Raw genomic sequence first — 6,838 nt, forward strand, 5'->3', positions numbered from 1 at the left:
ATTCATGAGGTGGTGCTGGAGTGATTTGATTCCTCCACAGGAATGCCTCAAACACCTTGAAGGGGGAATATAACCTGAATATGACTTGGGAGATGGAGTACTTAACTACATGCTGCGATCCTGAGGAAGGAAACCTAGGCTGAACTCACTTGGACACACAGCTAAGAGTGTGCTGGACGGTCAAGAATTAGCTGGGGAGGGAGTGTGCATAGCATTGATGGTGGGGATGATGGCTCAGAAACCTCCAGGTATGAGACATGTTGACTGTAACGTATCTACAGAGTTTCCTTGGCAGGGTGAAACCTCAGAAATGCCTTTCTAGATTTACAACTGCATTAGGAGGTTCTGCATGCTGGCTGCTGTGACACTGAGGCTTGAGCTTAACTACATTAACATGAGTACAGAAGAGCGTCTTTCTAGGGTTCCTGTAAAATAACCTTAGTCCTTGAACCTGTGGTATGTTACTGTGAAGTGTCTTGGCCTCTGGTAATGAACTTATGGCAGAAGGGAATATTTCAAGGAAACATATGGCCAGAAATTCGATCTCTTTTCTACTGCTGGTTTAACTGATCATCACGTTGAAACCAACCTATAACTCCGCTTCAGAGGGGTGCAATGTTCCCACAGCTCCCAAATGTTATTAGATTGATTTTAATGCAAGCTTAGTGTCTGAGTAAAGCTTTCAGGGCTAGTTTCCTGCAGAGATTCACAGAGACCCTGCAGGTAAGAAAGGATGTCTTGGCTGCTGTAGGGGTCCTTCATGACCAGGAAAACTCCAATACCCCTGAATTTCCAGTGAGGCAGGAGGCAGTGCATTAGAGGTAGGTGTATGTGTGGATCAGTGTGTGGCTTGCTCATTTTTGTTGCTCTGGGCAAAATCTGTTGACTGTTCAGAGGGCATGAGAGCCCCAGGTGTCAGGTGTTGTTGTCTATCTGATTCACTTGTGAAAAAAGACTCAGCAAAATGTTACTCTTGTACTTCTCAAATGCTGCCTGGGATGTGCTGCAGACTCAAAGATGATTATTTTAAGAGACATCAAAAAGCATTGCTATGAATTTCCAGTCCATTGTTTCCAAGGAATAATTCTGTTCTATACAAACTTCTAACTATTGAGTTTGGCACTGAGTTGCCCAGCAAACAAATATTTCACTAGGACTCTTCCTGCAAATATACTGAACAAAATTCTGTAGTTTTTTTCTTCTATGCTTATTTGGTAAATGCAGAAAAGAACCTCTTTTCACAATCCTGTTCCTTCTGAAAGGCCCCCCAAATTAATTAACTCCCAAAATGAAAATATTGGACAGAAGGAATATCCATAGATTACTGAATGGTGCTGAAGTGCTATTCCTTCAGTTCCTGTATTGTTTTCCCTCTCTTTTCCAGTTTCCATAAGCAAGCTCTGCAACTGCCAAAGCCACACCTGACTGATAATTTTTAGTAGGAGAGAGTGGGATATTGGGGAACTGGGGATATGGAGATGCCTCCATATGGGGAATTGGCACTTGGGGCAGGGAGGGTCCCAAGAATTGAAAACTGAAGCAACTTAAACCACTCAAACTACCTCTCTGTTGCTTTCAGCCTCCTAACAAAGGCTGTTTCCCTGCATAGATATGTGCTTTAGATATGTGCTTTTTACTGGAACTCTTTCTGGTTAGATGGGGCAAGAGAAAAGGGAGAGGAGTAGGCATTTACCTTCCCTTCCCCTGAAACAGTGTCATCATTTCCAAAAGCTGATGTCAGCTGGGAGCCAGGGAAACGATGCTCAAGTTCTTGCAAAAAGCAGCCCCGACATTAGATGCCAAGAACTTTGGAGGATGTGTCTTGAAGTGATAAGTTCAGTAATTTCTTCTATACCTCACAGACCTTTTCAGGTCTCTTCAGAGCGGGAGTGTATGGACCCGTTAACGTCCTCACCAGTGATCCCCAGCCCTCCCTCTGTCATGTGGTGAGTGCAGAGGCAGAACGCACGTGTGTGCACACAGCTTTGCTGCCTCTGCATCTTAGTGCTCACAGCTGGCTCTCTGCCTGTGGTGGAAACCTTCACACACACTTCTGGGATCTGAGCTCAACACCAACAACCTTGCAAAGTAAACACATCCACCTAGAATTTTTATTTTCCCAAATCACTCCTTTAGCTAATGTTTCAAAGATACACACGCACTGCATCTGGTGCAAAACAAATATTTTCAGTCTGTTGGATCCGAGTCAATATTTGCCCAAGGTATTAAAAAGATGGTCATGAAGTTGTGACTAAAGGTAAAAGTGCCCTTGTTGAGGATTTGTCTTGGGCTTACATGTGAGCAAAGGAACACAGAGCTTTGCGATAGGGCATCTCTGCCAGTGCTGGTCCCGTGCTGACGGTGCTAGTGCTAGTTTCAGTGGCCCCCTGGATGACTGGTTCCCATGAGCTTGTGCACGCAGGGTGCACTCATCGATGGTGCTGTCAGAGGACTGGCACTGCTCGTGCACCTTCTCCAACCGGCTGGGCATTCCCCTGGGACAGCCAGACGTGGTAGAGATGTTTGCAGGAGAGGGCTCCTTGCTGGAGAGAAGGTGGTGAAAAAATCAGTGCATTCTGTCATGTTCGCTTTGCTCCTGGTTCAGACTTTTGCACCAAAGTGTTTATTTTGTGTAACTTGTGGGTTCCTGATGCCACTGCAGTCTCTGCATAGGCTTCCTGCTGAGTACAGATGTGTTGTACTTGCAGTCAATTTGTGGAAATTGGTCTGTCAGAGCTGAATCAATCCTAGAAATGCTATTAAAATCTGACATGCCTTTTCAATTGAGACTCACTTGGGTAAACAAAGGTCAAATCTTTGGTTTCTTTTTTGGTATTTACATAGTTCTGTATAAATGCAAACTCCCATCATGCCAAGAGCATTTAGAAGCTGACTCACATGTGACAGATTTGTCTTATTCTAACTGAAGTCAAAGAGCAGGAACCTGACTGTAGGATGACCTATATCTAATCTGCTGTATTTAGGGTAAATCTGAGTGGTCTGTGCTCTAAACTGAACTGAACCTGTTTGTAGCTCTGTAACTCAACCAATATTGTGTGGACTGCATCTAACCTATATAGCAAGAGTCTCACTGGTGCTGCCAGGGTGTCTCTGCAGGCTAAACTCAGCAACAGTCCATCTACTGGGGGAAAACAATTGTTTCCTGGTCACTGCTGACTATTGGAAATACCAGGTCAGTGGGTGTTACTCTTATCTCCAGTACTTCCACTGCAGTTCTGCGTGGCTCAGCACATTTTGGGTTTGTGCTTATGGCAGCATTTGTTTTTCACTCTGCTCTTCCTCAAGGCAGGGGACTAACATGACACTAAGGGCTACTCTTAAACCTTCCTGGGGAAAGAACTTGTGCTCAGTAGCTGCGCACATGATTGGGGGCAGCCTGAAATTCAGTGCATTAAACTGGAAGTGGCACATCCAATGCTGTAACAAAACAGTAAATCCCCAGAAACCAGACTGAAGGATGCAACCATTCCTGGTCAGAACCCAACCTTAATGGAGAGGGGGAGGTTACTGTGTGACAGGGGCCTCCTTGCAGTGGGATTAGACCCTGCCTGAATGCTCTGTGGTTTGGGTTGTGGGTTGGTCCAATTAGCAGAATGCACACAGGAGAGTTTGACAAGTCTTCTCCTCTTTCGTAGAAGGTATTTATTTCAAATTACCTTTTTTTTTAATCTTTTTTTGCATTTAAAAAGAGTGCTGGGGTTTTTGTCTTTTGGGTGACTTATCAGTCATTATATGCTAAGAGGACTTGTTCCTGGGATTGCTCTGTGTTGTGACCATAGGAAACACTGTGTGTTTAAAAGTTGCTTAAGAGTGGCTGTTATGGTCCCCGTTCTCATTTGCCTGTAACTGTCAGATTACCAAAGTAAGTTGAACTCTCTTATGTCAGTGCTTGACCCGTTATGTTGCTGTTTGCTTGGGTTTACAGGCAGCCACTGTGTTTCAGCAATCTTTGAAAATGGGAAAATGTCTCTCTGGCTCTGTGCCCTCCTCTTTATGAAGCTGCAGTTCCCTCTCGTGGTACGTTGGGTGGGAAGTCTTCCCCTCTCTCCACACTCCTATTTGCAGGGTACCTGCAGAACTGCTTTGTCCCAAGGGGGGAAAAGCACCTGAAAGAGTTCATCCCTCTCAAGCTGCTGTTCTGAAATGGGCACTTTGTTTCTTTACCTGAAGGTGTGTGACAGGGAAATGGGACCTATACCTGGGGACACAAGGGCGTAGGGACTTTCCTTAATGACCCTGCCAATTCCCTCTACATCATGTTTGTACCTGCATGCCTGTGAGTGCTGTCTGGATGACATTGCTGGGTTTGTAGAGCAAAGCAGTGACTCTCAGTGACCAGGGAATCAGTGTGCAGGTGGCTTCAGCTTCTGACTTGAGACTGGCACACAGACCAGAGAACTTTTGAATCCTGCCATGTTGGTGGTGGGTAACAGTTTGGTACCTCTGCTGCTCTTTTAATTGCTCCAGGACATTGAGATCAAGCCTGTAGCAAAGATCTTTGTTTTAGTATTGGAGTTTTACCTCTGTCCAACCTGCAACTCCTACTGCAAGCTGTGAACCCACAATTCATACATGTTTGTTGGAGACTTTCAAGGACTCTGCAGCTAAATTCCCTTAAGTTGGTCATTGCATCCAGGAGACAAAAGTGAGAGCAGGCAGGCTGCTTCCAGGGTTCTCCTCCTCCTCTCACAGCCTCAAAACAGCAAGTACCAGGGTGAGAGGGGTGGGTTCTGATCAAGAAGGGCAAACCCCTACAGATACAGTGCTCTGTGATGGCAGTAACACTGAAAATGTTGTGCTGTATCTATCCAGTACTGCAGAAATAACAGATGTGCAGCAGTAATAAATTAGCTAAACATATAATTAGAGATCTGTAGAACAGAGTGATTAAGAGATAATACTGCTTTCTAGAAGTAATCTCTGAACTAATACCTAAATCTAAAGAGAGAAGTGATTTCTGAATGCAGTCATGAATTATGCTGCTGTGACAAGACGTTATGCCCTGTCTCAATCTGTTTCATTCTTAGAGGCGTGCTTTGCATAAACTAACAGAAATCACACTGGTTACAAAAAAAACCCCTAAAACACTAAATGCTACCCTTTATGTAGAACTTCATCGCAACCTTACATATTGATAGAAATGTAATTCTGTTTGTCCATCAGAAGTTTAAGGACATTTTCTTACGCCTGCACTCACAATTCCACTTACATGTGGTTTCAGGAAGCCTAATGTAACAGTCAGATTAAGTGCTTTCTTGCCTATGGCTATTTTACTGGAAATCCTGGTAATGAAAACCTCAGAATAGGCATTTGTGTCAAAAAAGCATGTTTTCAGTGCTTCCACCCTGGAAAGGGATGCAGTAAGAGTGTGTGTTTCTCTTCTATTATTGATTATTTATTGTAGTTCTCACTAGAGGATAGAGGACTAAGATACTCCGTCTCAAAATGTCAAACCTTAACCTTTGTGCAAACCTTCTGAAGTTCAGCAAGCTATGTGAAAATGGGCCACTGTGATTGAATAACGTTAATGTGGAAATAGTTAACTCCCACACAAGACCATTTCACCATCTGCACCATGGTTTGGGTCTGCAATGGTTTCACAAGTCTGTGACGCCTGTGCAGATTTTGTGGTGGTTCTTCTGTTTATAATTAGTACTGTACTTAAAGAAACATCTGTACAGGAATACATGCAACAAAACACTGATACACAGATGCAGATGCTAAAAAGATAATTACACTTTTGTGCTGAGCATTTAGCTGTCTAGGCTGACTTCACACCCTATATCCATCATTGCTTTCAGAGGCAGATTCTCATCCCAGGAGCTTGCTTTCTTTTCTCCCAGGTGGTTCTATTGCATCTGGTTGTATTAAAACACATTTTGTGACTATGCAATTCAGATCACCCTGTAACACTGACCCACTCTCCTTATTACCCTATGGCTCCACATCCTCTAATGTTCTCTGCCCATTCTACTGTCACAGATTTTTAGCATCACAGCTTCTTCCCTGCACCCCTTTCTCCTCCTGTGAGCTCATCTGCTGCTCCCTTCTGTGTCAAACCTTTGTTCTCATTCTTCTTCTCTTCCCTAAACCTCTGCTGTGTTTTCTCTCCTCCTAAGCTGGTGCTGCTTAAGTTTCCACATGGCACCTGGTGCTGGCACTTCCTTACCCCTCTCTGAACAAGTGCTAGTCATGGGCTCTAAACTGGCAAGGTCAGCAAAAGCTGCCACATACTGTATGTACCTTGACTGTTGTGCTGATGCAATTCACTGAATAAAAAGTGCCTCTACATGGATGGCCTGGATTTAAAAAAAAAAAACATACCTCTCCAACAACCACCCCAAACCAACCCATCTAGAACTATGAACTAATACTTACAATCTTTGCTCAGAGTCAGCCAAGATTTGCAATCTTACTAGTTTGTAACAACAGCTCCCACCCATGCCCAAACCCCAAGCACTTTTTTCTTCCTTAATCATCCCAAAGTAACCCAGAACTACTGGGTTGTTGTAGTAGTAGTTAAACACTTGGCTTAGGCTTCCTTGGACTGTCTCTCATACCCTCTTTCATCTTTTACCTGAAGTTCATTGCTGCTTTGAAACATACTCTGGTTTTGCCAGACTCTTATAAAGTATTATCAATTGCTCTAGTCCATCCTGCTTTCTTTCTGATATAGCCATTTTACCAGACTGGCTACATTATCTTCTCCCTAAGGGCAGTTTAAAGCCCATGGCCTAACCCCATGAGTTTACTGTTGATGGCCTTAATGAGCAGCACTGAGCTAGAGGATATCAAAACCTCCATCCCCACAGTGCTC

The sequence above is a fragment of the Manacus vitellinus genome, unplaced genomic scaffold (genome assembly GCF_001715985.3).
Source record: "Manacus vitellinus isolate BGI_N305 unplaced genomic scaffold, ASM171598v3 scaffold_21_pilon, whole genome shotgun sequence".
In the NCBI taxonomy this organism is placed as follows: domain Eukaryota; kingdom Metazoa; phylum Chordata; class Aves; order Passeriformes; family Pipridae; genus Manacus; species Manacus vitellinus.